At 38.9% G+C, this 24,148-nt stretch overlaps 1 long non-coding RNA gene across 1 annotated transcript; it reads right to left on the bottom strand.

Annotated features, from left to right (window-relative positions):
• Window positions 1-2,750: 2,750 nt before the first annotated feature.
• Window positions 2,751-21,209, bottom strand: LOC135202072 (uncharacterized). The gene is made up of 3 exons (XR_010311674.1): window positions 21,019-21,209; window positions 18,415-18,516; window positions 2,751-3,166 (listed from the first exon to the last, which is right to left on the bottom strand). It is a non-coding gene; the product is annotated as an uncharacterized LOC135202072 (long non-coding RNA).
• Between the last annotated feature and the right edge of the window lie 2,939 nt (window positions 21,210-24,148).

Genomic DNA, 24,148 nt, shown 5'->3' with positions numbered 1-24,148 from the left:
AACTCTGGAGGCAAAAACTAAATCCATCAAGGTTCTCAAAAAGAGTTAACGGTGTACCAGCCACCTTTAAGACACCCGACATAAAGGCAACCTGTGGTCCAGGTTGTAAGCAATGTCTACTACGTAGCATAGTGTTAACTATAACAAAAACTTAAAAACTCTAACAGCTGGAAATTGCATTTTGAGTAACCAGGAAACTAAGAACTTAATGAAGTTGCCTATAGAGGTGTGTGTTCAGGAAATACTTCCAGCCTAACTCCAGAAGAGAAGCTAACCACTGCCTCTTGAAACATTACTAGTTGAATCTCTACCAAACTTGAGGACTGATCATCAGTCAGACAAACCTCACTCTAGCACAAGATGGTTATGGTGTAATCATGAACATTGGAATCATATGGAAGCTTAGAAAACTTTAGCAAGTTGAAGTTTTACAACTTTAAGAATGAGTTCTATAGTATGGAAATAAGTACTAAGATGGAAATAAGTATACTTAAGAGGCAAGTGCAAGTCATTAGGGAGCCATATGCTGTAGGAGGGAATGGCTAAGGATACCTCTTACCATAAAAGGAACTTTACTGACCTAATGTACCCTAACCTAACCTTACCTAGCACAGGCTCTGTTACTTAGCCGGGGTGCTCCACCCAAACCGAGGGTCGAGACCCCTGCGGGTGAAGGAAACTACTCTTTACTAAAAGCTCCCCTACAACATTGCTCGATATCATCCCAGGATGGCAGCTTGGCAAGCATACCATTTAATATGAAAAAAAGGCACACTAACAAAGCAATATACCCTGCTTACATGAAAATTAATGCCTATTTGTCAGTCACCGGTCAACTGCAAACAATGGTGTTTACGTATGGTAACATTGCCTCCCGGGCTTTCGATAGTTACACTCTGTGTAAGTTTTAGGTAAATAAAAGGAAATCTGGGTGTACATTTGTAACTAAAAAGTGTTTTAATAATTTACACCGTTAATATTCGAAATAGGATATTATTATAATTGTTCAATGTAAGCTGAATGTAACTATTTAAAGCCCAGGACGCAGTGTTACCATACGCAAACACCACAGGCGGACGGATGGGCAGATGGAAAAAAAGAGAGTATGTATAGTGGTATGTCTACCATAGGTTGAAGCTCCAATTCGACCACTTATTTTCCCATAAATCGAAGTTGAAGGCAAAATAAAATTTTCCATCGTTCACTGGATGTCTCCTTTTATAATAAATATCAAATAGCAGTAGAATATAGTTCACTGACAAAATGAAAACGCGTGAAATGAAAGAAGTTTGGCAAGGCGTGGCGACTTCAACAGCCGGTGATTTCAACAGCTGTCAGGCTCGAGGCTCGGCCACGTAGCGCAGCAGCAGGCGCCACCACCGTGCGTGACATTCTGTCATTGTCATGTAACTCATGTTACGAAAGACACTGGAAACAGTCTAACTTGGTCGCCATGACTTAAAAGGCCATAGTTATATTATAATATATATTGATATACAACTTTCACTATGGCAATACATAGTAAGAATATTTGGATTTACTTTTCCACTGTGACTTAAGCATATACACATGTAACAACGTTTAATAAGTATGACATTTGCTTTTTTAGACAATGTTGTACGCATATCTATGGTTGTGCTTTTTTGTACACATTTCTTTTTTTACGTGATTTTTTCAAACTGACTGATTCCCCACAACATTGCCATAATATGGCTGGTTATTCCAATGTTTTCATGTAAAATTTGCTTAAAACATGATTCATGATGAATAAATTATGTCGACCTTCCTTGCTTTTCTTAATTTACCACACTTGGGTTAATGGCCCCATCGTGTCATTAACCGTCATCTAAGATAAACCAGTAAATAACACCATTTAAAGAACTCAACATAACTTGCTGTCTTCCATGGTTGACATCAGTCCAAAATCCATCTCGGCATTTCAGAGAATCTCCAATGGTCACCAGCTTTGTTCACAGAGCCGATTCTTTACTATTTAGTTTTCTGAAAAGAAAACTATTGTGCTGGATTTGCCTGTCCGTCTGCACTTTTTTCTCTCCACCCACAGATCTTAAAAGCTACTAGGTATGGCTAGAGAGCTTCAAATTGCTATGTTGGTCACCCACCTCCCAATCATCAAACAAACCAAATTGCAGCCCTCTAACCTCAATAATTTTAATTTGTGTTAACGTTAGTCATGATCATGCATCTAGCAATGGTTTAGAACAGGCCTCAACTGTGCCGTGGTTGAAAATTTCATGGGCCGCACCTCACACAGCATTATAGTCTGTACAGAAAATGTGTATGCGTCAAAGGAACTTCAGCCCATATTTTACTTTTTTTGTTGTGTTATACTACACGTATCGCATGACATGACAAGTGAAGTATAACAGCAAAATCCATAATTTGTCAGTCATTGAAATTTTAATTGACATAGTTTAATGAATAACAGAGCATTACAAAAAATTTAAGCCACTTAGCAACTAACACTAGCCATTTACTGATATATTTCAGCTTGTTTATATACATTCCATTAAGTGGAATTCTCAGGTTTTCAATTTTTTGTAAGTTAAAAATAATGGCCAAAAAACATAATTATTAGTACCGTAAAAGCAAGATACTGAATGGTAATTTGCTATAAAGACTGACACTGCAGACTTGAACAAAAAGGGAATCTGCTGTTTGGACATCTATAAGCTAACAAATAAAAATATCAACAACATAAGGAATTTAACTCAATGAAAAGCCACTGGTATTTGTAATTCACATTTATTTTGAGGGTCGAGTATTTGTCCTTAGCAGACATATTCCCCAAAACAGTGACTTGGGGGCATGAAGGTCCGGGGAACGAGACTTTAGGTCAGAGTGAGAAAGTATGACGTAAGAAGGAAACAGGTGTCAAACAATATTGGGCAAAACGGCAGAGAATAAGAGAAAGAGAGCAATAAATTAAGAATATAAACAAGGGGAAAGGTTTCAGTGTCTCCATAAAAAACACACTTCCATATGCTTAGAAATATAGAGAAACGTCGGTTCTCCAGATATTACAGAATATGAAGGCAACATGTTTTACATTGGAATATGAGATAATCAGTGGCAACTCTGGATTTCTGTGGCCTGAGGTTAAGTTCCAATAAGAATCCAGGAATTGAATTGATGTGGGTTACCTCTGCAAAAAAAATTGAGAAATTTAACCAAGAAATTAAATTTGACTGCTAAAACCTTTACCTGAGTAGAAAAAGAAACTTGAAAAGGTTTCATAGTACATGATGAAGTTTCATATTAAATTGACAACTTTGATCGCGTCATCCGTAAGTAAATTTGAAAAATATTGTGATCTTCCTCAAAATCATGTTGACATGATTAAAGGTATTGTTTACGGAGCTGCCAACCTTAACATGAAAGTAACTTCCCTGCTCGCTATAAGAAAAGTTTGACCGATCTTATAAAGGACAATACTATCCACATTACAAAAGCTGATAAATCAAATAGTATAGTTATTTTAGATAAAGCTGACTACATGTCACGTATGCAAGCCCTACTGGATGATGATGTGACTTATAAAAAACTAACAAAAAATCCCCTTGATCAAGTCGTAAAAAACTTCAATAGCACAGTGGAAAATATCCTTAAAGATAAAACAGAACTGCTAGGCAAATTGTCAGTCAAATCTTCTTCGCTACCTTACTTGTACGGATTAGTCAAAAACGCACAAAGAAAATAACCCTATGCGGCCTATTACCAGTACTATTGGTTCAATTTCATATAAACTTTCGAAATATATCACAAAGATCTTGTCCCTGTTACTTGGAACCATTTCCGATTCTCATATATATAATTCTCTAGATTTAGTTGATAAATTAAACAAAATTGCTCTTTGCCCTACTGATAGATTCGTTAGTTTTGATGTATGTTCTCTTTTTACTAAAGTCCCTATGACTCTATTTTAGACTATCTTAGTAATGAACTAACTCAGCATGAATTAGAATTACCTCTACCTATAAGTCACATTATTTCACTCACGAGTTTGTGCATTTGTGATCGTAAGTTTATATTCAATGGTGAATTTTATCAACAAATATTTGGCATGGCAATGGGGGATCCTTTATCACCACTACTCTCAAACTTGTACATGGAATTCTTTGAAAAACGCTACTTACCTAATATCATTTATATTCCTGTAAAGTGGTATCGTTATGTTGATGATGTTTTAGCTGTTCTGCCTGTCGGTATTGATGTAAATGATTTACCCTCTAAATTAAATAACCAGGTACCATCGATTAAGTTTACTCTAGAATTAGAAAAAGACAATTGCCTCTCTTTCTTAGATGTTTTGATACATAGAGAACCATTTCAATGTAAATTCAGTATTTATAGGAAACCGACCAACAACTTAACTTATGTTCATTTCTTCTCAGGCCACCATCTTAACATAAAAATATCAGTTTTTTCTTCTATGTTTTTACGAGCATTGCGCATTGTCAGTCCCCAATATTTGGATCAAGAAATTGAATACATAAGAAAAATAGGGAAAGATTTATGCTATCCTTCACATATATTAGATATTTGTTATAAAGCCCACAAAAAGTTTTATAGTGTAAGTAACACGCAGAAAGAAAATTTTAAGAACATTCTCAGTTTGCCTTATTTTAACGGATTTGAAACCATTAAATCATTGCTAAAAGCTTTTAATGTCAACCTTGTTTCCTATAATAACACACTAAAAGGAATGTTAATAAAAAATAGCCCCAGAGAAAGCAACAACAAAATATATAAAATTCCATGTATGGATTGTACCTCATTTTATCTCGGACAGTCTAGCAAGGGCCTAGAAGTAAAAACTGGGCAAACATCTAATGCAATATTCATTCATTTAAGGGAAAACAACCACCGAATAAATTGGGTTGGTAGTTCAGCAGTAATTGCAAGGTCAAGAGATGTCTTATCAAGAAATCTTTTAGAATCTGCTTTAATACAACTTACTTTTCATTGTAATTTCAATGTTAGTCGTGGCCTTTTTCATTTAGACCCTTGTATTTGTAACATGTTTAAGAATGACCTCAAAGATATAATTACTGACTTAAATAAAAATTAGCTGCCTTAGAGTTATCTTCGTTGTAATGTATGTCTAACCTGTATTGTGAATATGTTGAATATGGTTTTGTTTACCAAAATTCTGAACAGCTGTCACCTATAATTCTTTAATTGTCTTGTCCTTGTATCTGAGATGGTTATCTTAAACTTTTAATCGCACCCATTGTTTATACTTGTTTGGGAAGGTTACTCTTCTTCCAGGATTCAAGGTACTAATCTCTTTATAATCCCTATCTGTCAGTTATACGAATTTTCTTGTTTTGTCTCTTCCCGCATGTATGTCAGTTCTGCTTAGTAAAGGACGTGGAAACGTCGAAAGGTCTCGCAGTTACTCCCTCGTTTATTTTTCCTTCGTGGCATATATGTATCTTTATTTATGAATTTATCACGTTCCTAACTTTCGTGATTCAGTTATACACATACGTACATACATACAGATATATATATATATATATATTATATATATATATATATATATATATATATATGCTCATAAATGATGTAAACAAATGGTACAAAAGCTACTTAGAAAGCAAAAAGGTTACAGTGGTTATATTATAAATGTGAAATCAGAAAGGCAAGACCCAAGAAAAGGATTGATTGCCCCAAGGCAGCGTTCTGGGGCCACGGCTATTTAGTGTTTATACAACTGAACTATCTAGAAATCTAAATAAGCACAAAATTAAGTATAAACTGTATGCTGATGATATTCAGTTCTATTTTCCTCTCGAAAATACTAGTAAATATGAACACTTCAAAGGAATAACTACTGGTTCGTCAACAATAAATATTGTAGCAGCAGTGAGGAAGTTGGGAGTGTTTATTGGTAATAAATTGTCAGTGAAGAACCACATATTGCATATTGTAAAATCCTGTAATTATCACATTAGAAACATTGAATTTATTAGAAAAATACCTAAACGAAAATTCTCTGAAAACAGCAATTTTCAACCAAATACTTTCGAGGCTTGACTACTGCGACGTTATATACTAAGGTCTCCCCAACTACACCAAGAAAATTGCAAGAGGTTCAAAATAGAGCTCTCAGGTCAATAAAAGGACTATAAGTGTTCCCGTGACAGAATAACCCCAGCACTAACTGAGCTACATTGGCTCGCAGTATAAAAGAAAGAATATTTTATGAAATACTCTGTACAGTGTTTTCAAGCGCTAAACTATGGTGAACAAGCATACCAGACAAACCGTTTACGCGCCTTTAGACCTGAAATGAATATTGTAATTGGACATGAAAGCGAAGCATATAATAGGCTATTTGAACTAGAACAAATTGGAAGTCAGGTGAGAAATCGTTTGAACATTGTGCACCAAGACTATAGTACAACAAAACACTGCCTGAAGTGAAGATCATGCAAGAAGGAAGCAATAAAAAAAAAAAAACTAAAGACTCTCCTATTCTGCAGGAGCTACGATACTGACGTGAAAATACTAGAAGACAATTCCCCCCTCCCAAAGCCTCAACTTAACCCGCTCCTCACCTCCCAAGCCCCAAGAAGTAATGTTTTCTTTTTAAGCGTGCAATCATAAATCTATGAAATTTCTCAGAAATATTACTTTTCTTGATCCTTAAATGTCTCAGAAATGAGGATGAGATAAACAAACAGTAGTGTGAGCATGTATAGATTTTTATGAAATGCCTTTCTCATCTGGCTTTAAAAATCACATATATTGGCTAAAAATACAAATACAATAACCAGCTTATTAGGCTCGTCTTTGCCTGCTCCCCCAACCCCCGCAACCCCCCACAAAAAAAAATATAAATCTGAAATGACGCCCCTGATTTGCCCCAGTAATGAATGTGTGCTGGAAAGTACGAAATACTCTATCAGTTCTCTGCTATTTCGTGGCATAAGTATTTTTCATCAGTCCATGATTTTTATAAATCGTGTAACAGCAATTCCAGAATTCCAGAAAGTTTAAGGGCAGCTCTACTCATCAATGACCGTCATTACAACTGTAATTACTTCTTGCATAGTTACGACAGTCGAAGGCTAATTTAGGTGCATATAAATGGTAAAATTCTCGTGATTTAACTTCAATTAAAAATATTCGAGTTCAAATTCCATTCATTCATGTTTTTCTTAAATTTACTTAACTGCACATTTAATAGTTTTTTTTATTTTTTTGACGAATTGCTGTTATAAAAAAAAAAGGTGGTTAGAAAGATGATTTTTTTTATATAGATTGGATACGTATCAAAACCCAGTTTCTTCGTATTGACATACATCTATGATTGTTTATGGACATTCATGCAAATAACTGTCGTGTAAATCGTCGAATTTACTCATTTATCGAACGTAAATGACGAAAAGTTTGAGCGAATGTTGCCAGTTTTTTTTTTTTTTTTTTTTTTTAGAATTGTCGCCATACACCGTGAGTAGCGATCTCATGAACATATTCTAGTGATAAATTCAGCGTTTAACCAGTAATTTCATGAATGATTGAATTATTCAAAAATAAAACTAATTTTCATTTATTATTATAAAACAAACTTTTAATATATAAGTTTTATCGTAATAAATAATAGTTTTTGCTTTTAAATTCCTGAGCCCACTCCAGCCAGTGATGTCACATTTCATTCAGAATTCGATTCCGGACGAAGACGTTAACAAATAAATAATAGAGTAAATTTTTATTCGATGTTAATTTACGCTGCTATTTGACGTGTAGCCTTTTAACTATTAGTATTCGTGAGAAATAAAGTGAAACTTCTATCATCGTTGGTTTTTACCCTAAATTGACGTTAAATCAAACTCTTTTCACACGATTTTTTACTGTTAAAAAGGCCATTATTTAAAATACTCCTACTTTAATCGTAATTTTCTACTTAATTTGGCCTTTAAATACTACTGTATCGGTAATTAATAATAATAATAATTTTGATAACAGTCTCTTATTTCAAAAATTCCCTTTTAAATACGTATAAAAAGAATATTGACATCGTCTCTGGTCTCCCCCTAAAGAGATCAAAGAAAACGGAAGACAAACCAATCTGGCTCATATTTGAGCAATTAGGGTCAGCTACCCAACAGTTGCGCATAAAACGGAGGGTTCCTCTGACTAAGTGACATTCTGGTGGGAAAGTTCTCGTATCTGATTGGCTGTCAACTACGTCACCAGCCCCACCTCCGATTGGCTGTGGTTGTGTAACAAAAATTTGGGAGTAAAACATGCAAATAACTTCATTTATATGCTTTTTTGAGGGCAGTATAATTGACAAAAGAGCAAAAAAAATTATTTTCGTAATATAAACACCTTTTAAAATCTATGATTCAAATTTATAATGGGGTTTAAATTCTCTAAAGTGCTTAGATTCGTCTATGGTTTTCCATTCAGTCAATGCTGTCTGCAGTATATCCATACAAAAGTAGAAGATATCTATAAAGTTCTTCCCTTCCCTGTTGTCTTTTAAGTAATTACTATTGATCATACTTTAAGATATCTACGTAATTAAGAATAAAAGCTGTTAGAATTATATAAAAAACGTAATTTTAAATACATTAGATACAAGAATATAAGGTTCTTTTTACAAGAGAGTTTGGCAGCTGTGTAGTGTGTTTGTGTAGATTTTTATGAATGAATTAGCACAGTGGTTTCCATGGCAACCACGATTTTTTTTCGCTTCTCTGATAAAAAACTATGCATTTAAAGGGTTATATATTGATGAAAAATATGTTTAGAAATGTATATTTATTAATTTTAGTTCTGTTAATTATTTATTACCAATGGGTAATTTTGTAATTTTATTTGAAACTGTCGAACATATAACAGAAAATCAATCTAATTAATGTATTTATGGAAATAGTAATGTTATACGTTATAGTACTCCTACCTTCTGCATAGGAATTAAAAAATAGAGCACTTGGTAACTTTTGTGATTGATATATCCGTTTTAAACTTATATTAAAGAATAATCGAACTCTAGATGGTTCTAATTACACTCAGTTTTGGTTGTTGAATGAACTGAATAATGAAAATGGAAGGAAATAAAGTAAAATCACTTTTGAAAACCATACTGGAATCTTTTTGACTTGTGGCACCTGACAACAATAGGTTGGATTCGTCGTCAACATCAAACACAGCCTGTGTTGATGATGTCATCAGCAACCAATGAGGCAGCAGAGAACTTCTCGCCAAGAATGTATAGTATTTCAGAGGGTTCCTTTAATAATCTTTTTGGAATAATTCGGTAATTATAACATTAACCTATAGCAAACTCCCTTTAAAACTGCACAACTATAGTGTGGTCATGAAGCTAACTGTTTGTGAGAGAGAGAGAGAGAGAGAGAGAGAGAGAGAGAGAGAGAGAGAGAGAGAGAGAGAGAGAGAGAGAGAGAGGAATGATTTTAAATTCTTCTACAATGTTGCTGTTCACAAGTTCTGGTGGCAGTTTATTCCATGTCACATAACTTGTTTGTGAAGAAGTTCCCGCAATGAGTGTGTAGTGTCCCTTCAGTTCTAGTTCCCACATATTATTTCTTGTCTGGTTTTCTTTTAATGTGAAGAGGTTACTGTCTACTTTTCTTAAGCCTTTCAGTATTATGAATGTCTCCATTAGTTGTTCTCGTAATAGTCGTGTTTCTAAGTCATACATGTTCAACCTATCTAGTTAGGTGGGTGGAATTAACTTTGTGGCTCTTACTTGTACGCTTCTAGTCTTTTTATGTCCATTCTTAGTGTTGGTGACCAAAACTGTACTGTATATTCAAGATGGGGTCTAACTAATGTGTAGAGCTGAAGCACTGTTTCTCTGTTTCTGTATTTGAACTGCCTCTTTATGTATTCTACTAGTTTCTGTCTTTTCTTTTCAGCTTTTATGCACTGTTTTGTGGATTTAAGTCCTTGGTCATAATGTTTCAAAGGTCCTCTTCGTGTTCTACACTATTTTTCATTTCCAAGCAGCATGAGGGTTGTTTGTTCCTATTTGTAACACTTTACATTTATCCAGGTTAAAAGGGATTTGCCATCTTTTTGACCACTCCTATTTTCCTTAGATCATTTCTTAAAATTTCCACTGTCTCTGGGTCTGCTGCATTTACACCTAGCTTGGTGTCATATGCAAATTTGGGTATCCTGCTAGTTAAGCCTGCATCAATGTTATTAATGTAAATTAAATACAAGAGAGGCCAAGAACAGAACCCTGAAGAACTGCTTATCACATCTGCCCTTTCTGATTCTTCCTCATTTATTTATTTTGAGAGAGAGAGAGAGAGAGAGAGAGAGAGGAGAGAGAGACGAGAGGAGAGAGAGAGAGAGAGAGAGAGAGAGAGAGATAAATAATATCATAAAAAACATGACAACTAAAATAAATGAATATATGATAAAACACTTACTCGGATGAGAAAGTCCTCAGAGCTGGGGTTTTGGTACGTCTTGTTCCCACCACTCATACAATGACACTGACGAGACGATGTGTGTGTGTGTGTGTGTGTGTGTGTGTGTGTGTGTGTGTGTGTGTGTGTGTGTGTCAGGGACACAGAGAGAGAGTGATATTTAGGTGTCACCAGTTACGTATGAAATCACGCACAGTTTATTTGCGATTTACAAAACGTATCTCAGATTTCAATATTGCTTTTATACATATTTATAACGGAATTCATTCGAAATAAAAGACTGTTATTATAATTATTATTGTTATCATTAACAGAAGACGGACCATTTCCCCTGGTACACAGCTGCAGAGAACTGTCTGAGGTACCCAGCCATCTCTGTTGCTGCTCGACGAGAAAAGCCTCTCGCTCCCAAGAGATTGTGGATAACAGCCAGCCATGAAGAGACAGGGATCGAACCGATCGGTGGTACCGTTCTACGTGTGGCTGGCACAGGAGGTTGTGCCAGGGGGGAATCTCTCTTGGTGCTTCGGCAAGCAGAGCCAACAGGTCCAGATACCAAACAACCTGGGGCCATTTGGGTGCCACCAGAATCATCCGAAGATTGGAGGTGACCAGCACCCTGCTGATCACCTTGCGAATCAGACAGAACGGGGGAAAGGCATAAACGAAGAGGTTGTCCCACAGTTGTTGAAGAACGTCCTCTGCAGCTGCCCATGGGTCTGGCACAACTGAGTAGAAAACCTCAAGTTTTCTGTTGTGCCGAGTGGCGAACAGATCCACGACTGGACGCCCCCACATGTTGAAGAGCCTTTCCGCCACGTCTGGGTGAAGGGAACATTCGGTTCCTATCACCTGATTCAGACGGCTGAACTTGTCTGCCACTACGTTCCTCTTGCCTGGAATGTAGTGAGCTGACAGCTCTACAGAGCAAGCCATGGTCCACTCGTGCACCTGCAACATCAATTGGTGCAACGGGAGGGACACTAGGCCCCCCTGTTTGTTGACATATGCCACTACTGTGGTGTTGTCGCTCATCAACACCACTGAGTGTCCCATCAGACAGTCCTGGAACTCTTGGAGAGCTCCAGGACGTTGATGTGACGGTGCTTCTCGTGATGATCCCACACACCTGCAGCAAGCAACTTCTCCAGGTGTGCGCCCCATCCCTCGGTCAACGCATCTGAAAACAGCAACATCTCCAAGGGGAGAGTGCAAAGAGGCACTCCTCTTACGAGGTTCCCGTCGTCCAGCCACCAGGCTAGGTCCTGCCTCACCTCCTCCGTGAGAGACACGGAAAAGTACGGCGGGTCTCTTGCCTGTGACTAACTCTCCTTTAGCCTCCACTGAAGAGACCGCAGGTGAAAATGCCCGTGAGGGACTAGCTTCTCGAGAGACGACAGGTGACCAATCACGACCTGCCACTGCTGAGCTGGCTGCTCCTGTAGGGACAGGAACCGTCCGGCTGCCTCCCTGAACCTGCTGATCCACGAGTCTGCGGGGAAGACTCGCCCTGCTACCATATCGATCAGCATGCCCAGGTACTTCATCCTCTGCTTGGGCTCAAGATCTGACTTCTCGAAATTCACCACGATCCCAAGATCGCGGCAGAACTCGAGGAGTCGATCCCTGTCCTGTAGCAACTGCGAGCGGGAGCTCGCCAGGACTAACCGATCGTCGAGATACCTCAGAAGACGTATCCTTACCGAATGGGCCCACAAGCGGACACCAGAGTGAACACCTATGGGGTGGTTGAGAGACCGAAACAAAGTGCCCTGAATTGGTACACCGTCTCGTCGAGGATGAAACGGAGGTACTTCCTGGAGGACTGATGGATGGGTATCTGGAAATACACGTACTTCAAGTCCACAGAAAGCATGAAGTCGTTCTCCCTGATGGACTCGAGCACTGAACGTGTTGTTTCCATTGTGAACCGAGTCTGGCGAACGAATCTGTTCAAGGGAGAGAAATCTATCACTGGGCGCCAGCCCCCTGAGGACTTCTCCACCAGGAAAAGTTGACTGCAGAAGCCCAGCGACTGATCCCACACGATCTCCACAGCTCGTTTGCTCAGCATGGCTTCCACTTCCTGCCGAAGCGCCACGTCCTTGGCAGAACCGGGAACGTACGTCTGAAGACGGATTGGGTTGGAGGTGAGGGGTGGCTGCGACTCGAAAGGTAGTCGATATCCCTCCCAAAGGATGTCCACTATCCAGGTCTCGGCTCCGTAGGACGAGGCCGTCATCTTAGCCGCAGAGGACGCGCTAGCCAAGCTCTTGGACATAGCCGCAGTGGCTCGAGGCTGCCCAGCTGCCTTCGAGACTGGCTGGAGTACTAATCGGTCACTGTCATCAGTGCGCTGTTGTTCCACCGCAGCGTCCACCATCTCTCTGGGGAAGAGAGCAGGGGAACTCCGCACCGGTCCATTGCGTAGACCCAAAGCCGCCTCACGTCCTGCCTACCTGGTCACTCAAGTGAGGACTGCATCCCTACGCCTCAGAACCAGGTTGGCTGTCTGGTGGGCCAGGTAGGAAATCGCCCTACCTCCAGACTGGCACAGTCTCCCGAAAGCCGGGTCTCCTTCGGGAGTGATGTTTCCCGAGGAGGCCGTGACCTTAGACACTGTGAGGGACCACAGGTCTAACCAGGAGACTGCTTGGAATGCTGCCATGCTTCTTGCTGGGAGAACCAGAGGTGTTGAAGAGACACACCCGGAGTTGGCCTAGCCAGCACCGGGTTAACCTGTTTCAGCGACAGAGGGTCCTCCCAAGGCATTTAGAAGCGTCTCTGTCGTGGTAGAGGGGGGGAAGGAGCTGTACGACCTGCCGGACAAAACCAAACCTTCCTGTCCAGAGACGAGAGAGTCGACTTGGCTCAGCACACTGTTGGCCAAGGCTGATCGAGGCAGACCCACCGTCGTCCCGGGTTCCTTCTTAGGACCCCAGAACGACTCCAGCTCAGACGTAGGCACGGAAGGCTGGAGCGCTGACCCTTACCCGAGGTCATTGTGCTGACGAATCAGTGCAATTACCTCTGTGAAAGACCTCTGTATCTCGGGAGTGACTGCGTCCTGAGGAGATGGACCATCAGGTCCATCCAAGGAGAAAGCCTCCCGAGACCCTCCTTCCACAGGAGGATCCACAACAGACCCCTCATGGTCCAGCCACTTAAGCATATGATCTGGTCGGTCCTAGGACCGTGCCAGGTTCATAGGCCCTCGTGGAGGGACCACGAGAAGCGTACTCCTCGTGATTGCTCCTGATCGCCTTGCTCTTCCCAGTGTAGCCCGAGGAAGTTGAAGGGATCAGAGAGGAAGACCTGACTCTCCCTCCCTGCCCACCGGCAGAACTGGCGTGCTGGGAGGGCTGCAGGTGATCGCCAACCCATGGTGATGATCGAGCTGCAGGCCTAGTCGCACAGCTCCCCTGGGAGGAACCGCTGGACCGAGCACCACAGCGATGATCCTGAGCGTCAAGAGAGCTGCTGCCGGTCCCCCTATCCGCCAGGTCCTGGTGGGAGCGGCGGTCAGGGGACCGGTACAGTCCACTGTCGCGGTGGAAGCGAGGCCCGTCCTCACGGCGCGCCACAGTGCCTGGACCAGCTGAGGCTGGTCCTGGCGACCGAGGGGCTCAACCCGCGAATGGTCCGGTGGGACCATCGCATCAACCCTGGGGACCGTCGCGTCAACCCTGGGGACCGGCAGATCACCACGAGAGTGATTGCTGGCCTGGCAGGAGTCACCTGAGCGACCCCCACCAGTCTTCCACTCCGTTCCTGGGTCCTGGCAGCGAGCTGGCTTGGCTGCCTGGACCCTGGCTGCTCGGTCACCCGTGGGCGACTGTACACTCAGTACCTCTTGCAAACGAGAGGCCGAGACGGATCCTGGCACCAAGCGAGGAGGTACCGGTGTTAGCCGGTACTCCTCTGGTTCCAGTCTTCTTCCTTGAGGAAAGGAGAGACGGGCCCCATTCCTGAAGGAACGGGAGGACCAGCGAAAGCCCCAACTGTCCCACCGGAGTGGGACAGACCCTTAAAGATCTCTGAGCGAGACTTCTTAGGGGGTGAGGAGGCTGCCTTCTTCTTCCTCAGCTGTGGGGCCTTGGAAGTCGAAGGGGAAGAGGCGGATGCAGACGACGACAACGACGACACCTTCCTCTTCTTCATCAGCTTCCATCCAGGACGGAGCTGGGGCAGTTGCCGAAGCAACAGGGCACGGCTGCACCTGTCCAGAGGGACCTGCGGTGGGGGCAGCAACACCACGGGCAGGAACGACGATGGCAGGGACTGGCACAGGAACAGCAAGCACAGGCACAGGAGGCAGTGCTGGGGCCAGCGACATCCTGGGTACTGGAGGCAGATCAAGCGGCGAGCTTTTGGGACACCGAAAATCAGGGGCTGGGGCGAGAGTGGCAAAACCAGGCTGTCGGGGTCACCATGGTCACGTGCTGTGTATAGACCAAATGAGGGGGCGCAGCATACCCTAGCGTCGACACCGTCGTAGTTGTCAGAGTCTCCAGACCATGGGTTACCGGCCTGGAACCCTGCGCAAGGTGGTAGAGCAGCCCCTGAATGCTCGGTGTCCCCTGGAGCCCCAGCGCATACCAGACATGGCCAAGATCGTCCCCCACGGCAGGCTTACCTGAGGAAGGAACAGTTGGGTTAGTAGGAGGGGTTCCCCCTCGGCCGGGGGGGGGGGGGGGGGGGGGTCCCACCTAGAGCGAACGGAAGACCCTGAGTACAATTGAACGTCGGGGGGGGGGGTCTCGCTCCCTCCTCCATGCTCGACTGATTGAGGAGGAAAAGGAACGAGACACACCCCCCGAAGGGGATGGAGCCATACGTGGGAGCTGCAATGGAGGGAGGAAAGAGGAAGCCGTGTCCGTGACCAAAGGAGTAACTGGAGAGCCCTCCGATGACGCCTTGGAAGGTTTATGCACCTTCTTCCTCCCCTCCTAATGCTCCCACTGCTCCCCCGACCAATGAATACAAATATCACAAGACTCGGTGCGAGAGCACTCACGCCCTCGACATGAGTACACAATTCAAGAGGATCAACCTCTGATAAGGATCTGAAGGCCCCACACTTACGGCCCTCCACGCCAGGGCACAATCTGCAGATGGCGGGGTGGGGGTCTCTCCGGCTCGCGGGAATCCACAGTCAATCATAACCACGAGCAATAAAAAAAAAATATCCCAAGTAATCACGTATTTCCACTCAAGCGCTCAGAACAAGGAAAAATAAAGAAAATATGCTTCACGATAATGTAGTAAATCCTCAGCATACGACACAGAGGGCAGAGTGGCGAACAACACGTCTGACACCAATATCGGCTGAAAGCAAAGTGAAGCTTCACCTCCCAGTCGGCCAGGACACCCGACTACCAGACAAGCAGTTAACTATTGAACCTCCTCGTTCAAAGCTTACAACCGGTTCTAGCTGCCGCTGATTACAGTGGTCCCCCCGTATTCGCGGGGGATGCGTACCAGAACCCCCTTGAATAGTTAGAACCCGCGAATGTTAGGAACCCCTATAAAAATGCTAAAAACAGCCTATTTTGTTAGTTAAAACTCAAGAAAAACCCACTAAAAATTTCCCTACATGGTTTTTTTTATAGTTTTATCACAAAAAGTGCATTTTATGATGAAATTCATAAAAAAAAACCAGGAATTTGTGGATATTTATCATAGAAAAATACCGCGAATGCGCAAATTTTCCACGAATAATGCAGGGAAACGTTCCCGAGAGAAATCCGTGAATGTGTGAGTCCGTGAATCTGGAGAACGCGAATACGGGGGGTCCACTGTACATTCCTATTGTTAAAGGACCGATGGTTTGTATTACATATCGGAACAAACTCATTCTCATATCCGTGGCATACAGAACAATAAAAACAAAATGCAAAAGTACGTACATAAAAAAGTGAGGCTCTTGCTGGTGGATATTCCCACCAGAGTGGATTGGAATTGTCCAAGGAGTGGTGCTGACCACCAACACCCGCCGCAGACTAGCACAAAGCAGAGGCAACTGAAGTTATTGTGACTGTGAATAGCATCAAAAAGCTTGGCACTTTGAGGCTTTACAAAGTCTCTAACTTTGAGGCATCAGTAACAGTGACAATTACAGCAGTAGAAGACCGATACAAGATCTACTCAATAGGGAAAAATAACTACACTTGGTAAAATCTGGAACATTTACAGCAGTATTAGTAAATCAGAATATATTTTTATAATAAAATTAGATTTTATGAATACCAAGTAATACCACAGCTTATATATTGTAATTACTTGGTAAGTTACATATATCATAAAAACATTAATTTATTTCATATACAATGGTACCTCGAGATACGAAAGCCAATGCGAAAAATTTAGCGGCTCTACATACAAAAAGTTTTCAAGATACGAAAGGTTTCTGAAAGTCCAAGATTCGCCTGGATAACAATTTTGAAACTCGCGCCGCGCGCTGCCATCTTAGTACTAGTAGACTCACCACCATCCTCCTGCTCTCCCATTGGTTCCTGATGCTAGTCACCGCCATGAGATCCTTCTCTCCTATTGGACAGCATCCCTCCCATCATGCATCTTATACATACGTGGTGGCGTACCTATCTCGGCCTCTTCGTACCAACATCTTTATCATACGCATGCGGCATTCGTTCGGTCCAACGATTTCGTTTAGTAACGTAAATTCGTTAGTGATTTCGTTGTGCTACTTTATCATGTTGTGTGAGAACCTAATTAGTATACGTACTACATAACTTAATTACATACAGTATAGTTATGGGTCCCAAGAAAGTTGCTGAAGTTCACAGAAAGAAGAGAATGCTTTCTATGGAGACAAAAATGGAGATAATAAAAAATTATGAAGCTGGCTTGCGGTTGAGTGTGATCGCTAAGGAATACGGCCGAAATCCGTCGACTATAGGCACCATCCTTAAGCAGAAGGAAGCCATCAAAGCAGCTACACCTTCCAAGGGCGTGACTATTTTGTCCAACAAGAGGAGCCATGTGCATAATGAAATGGAAAGGCTGCTTCTTGTATGGATTGAGGACAAAGAAATCGATGGCAATACGATAACCGAGACGGCAATCTGCCAGAAGGCAAGCACTATTTTCGGCGATTTGATTGCCCAAGCCGAAGATGACGGCGGAAAGGGGACATCAACGGCAACCCCAGAATTCAAGGCTTCTCATGGGTGGTTCGAAAAATTCCGTAAACAGACTGGCATCCATTCGGTGGTGAAGAAATTGAAATTACGTAAAGTATAAAAAGGTAAGAAGAAATGTAAAGATAAAAAAAAGACAAAATAAATTTTATTTTAAGAGTTATGTAAAGTTAAGTGTTACAGTTTTGTTAATGTGTTTTGTAAAGTTTAGTTTGTTTTTCTGAAATTTTTTTAAGTGTTTCTTAAAGTTAAGTGTATGTATCTGCCGTTTGTCCTCCTCCTCTGTCGCCACTTTCGGAGATAGCCTTACTCGAAAGGTAAGCTTCCACATTTTATGTACAGTATTTCTTGTATACATACACTTTATTTACAGGTTATTTTGCATTTTGTTATTAATTTAAGTATTGAATGGTCCAAATTGTTGTAGTATTTCATTGTTTATAGGTCAATTTAGCTTTATTATGAAATTTACTGGGGTGATTTTGGAGGGCTTGGAACAGATTAGCCATTTTACATGTAAAATGTGGTCCAAGATACGAAAATCTCATGATACGAAGGGCGCCTCGGAACGGATTAATTTCGTATCTCGAGGTACTACTGTACATTTTTAATATTCATATCATGCTTGAGGAGGTTCAGAGCCTAGTTACCTATACAATGACACCATGTCTAAGTTGGACATGGCATGGCAAACAAAAAGATATATACTGTACATAACTTCCGCAAGAGGTAAACATCAGTGATACCTTGGAAGTAATTCTCACTTGGCAAAAGGAAATGTGATTGTAAAATGTGATTGTATACATTACCTGCTTGTCACTAATACTGATGAAACTAGATGACAGTAGGAGTTTACAACAAGCCTCTAGCAAACAACGTAGACCCAGTTTTGCAACTATGCCTGGCCATTCCTGTAAGAGTTAAGATAAGCTCAGTCATCTCATAAAACCAATGTTTTTAGGTAATAATCTTCAGCAATCTATCGTGAAACCAGTAACCTGTCATTTCCCCAAAGCAATACTAAGTATATCCACTTTCCTGACCTAACCTGAGAACAGAGGAAAATGTGTGCAATCTGATCATGTAACAGACCTAAGAGCTGTTTGAAGGCGTGGACATTCTTAGGTCTACTAAGGTAAATTACCAAATGGCCACCTGGCCTCTACTGTAGCGCAACCACCCTGCTGAAAGAGTACTTTAACACGTCCTGTAACCCAGGATAGACATCAGTCAAGAACCAGCACCTGTCAAAGCAACACCTCGAGACCTCTACTACTTTCCTCTTGAAGACAGTTTTTTCCTCCCAAATCACAAATTAAGGCCAAAATTTCTGATTTTCGGGAAGGTGATTGCGCTATGGTAGAGGTGGCCGCCAGGTGGCCATTTGGTATTTTACTCTTATTTTTTGCAAATTAAGGGCATCATTTCTTATTTTTAGGAAGCAACTGTAAGTGCACAAGCCATGATTCAATAACAATATTCTTTAACTTTATAACACTGAGAACTCCAGACATACAGGTTAGGTAAGGAAATAAGGTTTTCCTGGACTAATTACTTTAGTTTCAAGAGTAAAGTACATACGTACTACAGTACTTTGACAAGTTTCACAGAGCATAACATAGGGTAAAATACCAATGGCCACCTGGTGGCCACCTCTACCATAGCGCGACCACCTTCCTGAAAATCTGAAATTATGGCCTTACCTTGTGACTTGGGAGAAAAAACTGACTTTGACAGGAAAGTAGAGGTCGTGAGGTTTTGCTTCCATGGACACCAGCTGCCTCTTAACTAATGTTTGTCCACGGTTACAGGACATGTTAAAGTTATTTTTCGGGAAGGTGGTCGCACTACAGCAGAGGGCGGTCATTTGGTATTTTACCCCATCTAAGGAAAGTCTAGAGCTATTTCCATGGCTAGACACTGAGAATACAGCTCCCATACAATACAGCCACAAAAAGATGTCCTTGATTAATATAAATCCTTTGACTGAAGAATAAAGAGAAAGTGCAGGTGAGACTGGTAATTCTAGGCAATAACTCTGCACGGACTGCAAGGAACGCTCCTGTGAATACAACAGTCACTAGGGATTGGGCAGTCAAATGTATTTTGCCGTGTTTAGTACTGGCCCCTGGGGGTCAATTAGTCGACCCTAAAAAATAATGCTACAGGCAGTCCCCAGTTATCAGCGGGGGTTCTGTTTCCAGGGGTTTGCCAATATGCGAAAACCACCATTAACTGAACCCCGGCAGGGCTAAATTTACAAGATGAAACTCAAAACTCCTCCTCCTCCTACTACTACTATGCGTTAATGAGGAAATATACGTGTATGTGGGTAGGAGGGTACTAAACGATCGAATGGGCCACCTTCCGCCAAAAAAGTATATAGACTTTCACGAACTGGATTGGTACGGCAGCCGTATCCTGATTGCAATAGATATTGGTACGGCTGTAAATTGCACGTGTGAACCCTTGTTTACCACCTCAAGCATATCAGTGAGAGGAAGAAAATGGCGACTGAGCAATGTGAACCGTGTAATAATACATCAGTCTTTGCCAAAAAACAGATGTTTTCAGGTTTCAATGAGCTGAAATGGGTAATAGATGTCTACGAAGAGTCAAACTCCCAGAAATTGTATATCCATAAGTCATGTAGGTTAGGTTAGTATGCTAACCTATATGAGTCTTCCTTTAAGTTTGTTTTTCTTTAAGGGGGGTACGGTCCAGTCAGGTAGCACGTTCTGCTAGGTTAGGTTAGTATGCTAACCTATATGGCGCATGCGCAATTCACAACAGTATCAATATCTATCACGATCAGTATATGGCTGCCGTACCAATTTCCTGTGCCTTAAAATAAATGCATTTCATGTGAATCTTGTACAGTAATTAATGAGAATGAATTGCATTTTTTATTTAAAAGCCTTTTATTTTGTCCATTTTAAATATTAAATAAAAAGCTTAATATAATATGTGGCACTGCACAACTGTGAATTTTTAAACGTGGCCCTTGCACTCAAAAGTTTGCCCGTCCCTGTCCTAGGCCATGGTAGCCTACTTAATGCTGCCATGCAGATAAAACTAGCCTAAGCTAATGGCTCAAATGATTCGATTGCAAATTGTACAGTGTGGAGAGGATGCATGAGTTAGGGCACAAGCTAGGCAGGAGAAACGTTCGTAGGGCAGGATAAAGGCACGCCCCCCCCCCCCCCCACAGAAAGCACCTCTTGACTAGTATCTAGGGCAGATCAGAGGGTGGTAATTTACTATGAGATGAAACTCAAAACGCCTACTACTACTAGGTACTACCCATTAAAGATGAAATATAGGTAAATAGGTAGCTAGGTAGGAGGGTAAACGATGGAATTTGTCACATCTACCCCCGAATATGTACTAGCTAGTATACCTAAGATACACACTTTTAACCCGTCCCGTAGTAACTCCTGATGGACGTCAGTCACGAGCCACCTGCCCGTCGAAGTATTAAGGTATATTACCTGGAGACCTCCACAGTCCACTACTACTGCATCCACAAATTAAAGGCCATTGGTAGTAACCTCCGACATGTGGTCCCATTCCACGGTACAGACCAATTAGCTATCTGCCAACAGGCGTCTGACCCTAGTATATGATCATGGATCTGGGACAACGAAGGTTGTAAAAGTCGAAAATGGTTTCCATTTTGGTTGAATAATGTTCGAAGAAGCCATTATATTCGTAAGAAATACGTAAAAATGTAACCATCTTTTTACTTTCACGAACCTCAGACGTCGTCGGTTCAAAGTAAACACTAAACAAGCGAGTAGCCTACAATTACGAGTATTTATTAATCAGAAACCATATAACAAAGAGTAATGGACTTTTTTTTGGAGAATGAAGCATTCTGCATGTAAACTTAAGGAAATGTAGATTGTAGAACGTTATCCAAAACACCAACCCTTTTATTTTACGTAAATAACGAATTTGAACGATTGAATACGGTAGATATTAGGTAAAATCAACCTTATTTTCGTTAGTACTAAAGATTATTCTTCGTTTTGGCTAAAGCAGCTATTGAACTTCAAGCATTTTAAAGCATATATAGCCATTGTCAGAACTATGAATAAACTGCAGATTACTAGATTATATTCAATTTAAAGGTCTTGTCCAGTTAGTAAAGTATAGAATACGTATTTTTTATTTAAAAACCTATGAATAAATTGCATATGAATCCTTCTGAATATTTAATGATATATGTAGAATTACTAGATTATATTAAATTTAAACGTCTTGTCTTCAGTTTTGTAAAGCATAAAATACATATTTTTCAATTAAAAAGCCTATAAAATCTATATTTTTAGCTCTTATCAGAATCTTGATATGGCTTTGTACCTTGTTCCAGCTCTGAACATTCTCCTACACAATTTGTTTCACAAATAATAAGGAAAATATGAAGAATGAAAATAAAAATGAAAACATAAAAATCTTAGAATAATAAAATGAATATAATAAAAACAAAAATAAAAGAATACTTATAACAATAATAAAAATAAAAATAAAATAATAATAATAATGAAAACAATATAAAATAATAATAATGATAATAATAAAAAGAAAACTAAAAATACCTATCTCTGGAGAAAGGATGCCCCACGGCCTAAAAATTATTTTCACCAACAATAAAAAATATTATATTATATATGAATATTACAAAAAAAAAAAAAAAAAAAAAATACGTATCTCTGGAGAAAGGACGTCCCACGGCCTAAAAATGATTTTTTACCTGCTATATATTGAAAGATATTTAGAATGAAAATAAATTTAATGAAAACAGAATAAAAATGATGAATAATAATAAGTAAGATATAAATAATAAAAAAAAAATGTGTAAAAATTTTTAAAAAAATTAAGTAAATATAATAAAATAAAATAAAAACAATGCTAATAACTAATAAGTGTAGAAATAAAAAAATAATAATTAGAACAATAAAATGATAATAGTACACAGAAAACTAAGAACATATAAACTATTAAGAATAAAATAAAAGTAAAAAAATAAAAGCAATATCAACTAAGAAATAAAAATAGAATTAAATAAAATAATTATATAAATAAAAAATAAAAAATATAAAAATAAATATACTTCACATAAAAAAAATAATAATAATGAAAAAATAATAATATTAAGAAAAAAATAGAAGTAATAAAAAAAATAATAATATCTAAAATAAAATTATATTAAAAATAATAATTAAAATAAAATAATATTAAAAATAAAAATGAAGCAAAATGTATAAAAATAAAATATAACTAAATTAATAAATAAAAATGATAAATGTTCAAAATAAAAATAATAAAAATAGATATAAAATAATAAAAATTAAAATTATAGTTAAAATATTAGTAATAACTTCGATGATAAAAATTAAAATTACAGAGAAAAAAATTACATTAAGATTAAAATAGAAATTCAATTAAAAGAATAATAATATTAATGTAAATTCGAAATAATAATGATAATAATTATAAAGATAGAAATAATAAAATATCTAGTATCAACAGAGAGAGAGAGAGATTGACTTTGATATCATAGTATATCTGTAAAGATTGATATATAACTATGTACATTGATCCTGACCCTGTATGTGAAAATAACTTCTATAGGCGCTCTGCTAACTTGTTTAACTAGTGCCAAGAAATGTTCAGAATCCAGACTTGGAATAAAAATTGGTCCTTGAACAACTCTACGGGGTTTACAACGAATGTTTAAGTAGAGCTTCTGGCATCTTTTGAATAAAATTAAAATTAACTTTCATAATTACCTATTTTAGAAATGCCAACCTTCGGTGCGTTGATCAGCAAATTAAGCAACAATGAGAAAATCATAATTATGAAAAATAGACCTATATAATATTATTGCAGCTGAGGCAGCAATTACTTTCAATTTACCATGTTTAAAGGACGGTTTACTTCAAGAATAGAGGTGAAAATAATGAAATAATATGAATGTAAATTAAAACTAAAAAATACAAATTAGCATAATAGAAATAAATAAAAGTATATAAAAATAAACTAATAGATATTAAATAAAAATAAATGATTGAATAAATAAAAATAAATTAATATATAGATAAATAAAGAAAAAATAAATAGAAATAAATAAAAACAAACAAATGAATAAATAATAAAGAAATAAAATAAATAAAGAAATAAATAAAAATAAAAATAATAGATAAAGATAACTAAATAAAAGAAATTAAATACACGAATAAATAAAAAGATAATTAAATAAATAAACATTAAATAAATAAAAATAAATGATGAATGAATAAATTAAATAGTATATAAAATGAAAAATTATTAAATATATATATATATATATATATATATATATATATATATATCTATATATATATATATATATATATAAGTAAATACAATGAATAAATAAGTAAAAAAAAATAATTATATAAGGAAAATAAATAAAAATTATAAATAATTAAAAATTAAAAATAAATAAATACATAAAAAGAATAAATTAATGAAATAAATAAAGAAAAAATAAATAAT

This window comes from Macrobrachium nipponense, chromosome 30 (genome assembly GCF_015104395.2).
Source record: "Macrobrachium nipponense isolate FS-2020 chromosome 30, ASM1510439v2, whole genome shotgun sequence".
NCBI classification, from domain to species: Eukaryota; Metazoa; Arthropoda; class Malacostraca; order Decapoda; family Palaemonidae; genus Macrobrachium; species Macrobrachium nipponense.
This window is presented reverse-complemented; position numbering and strand designations above follow the sequence as displayed.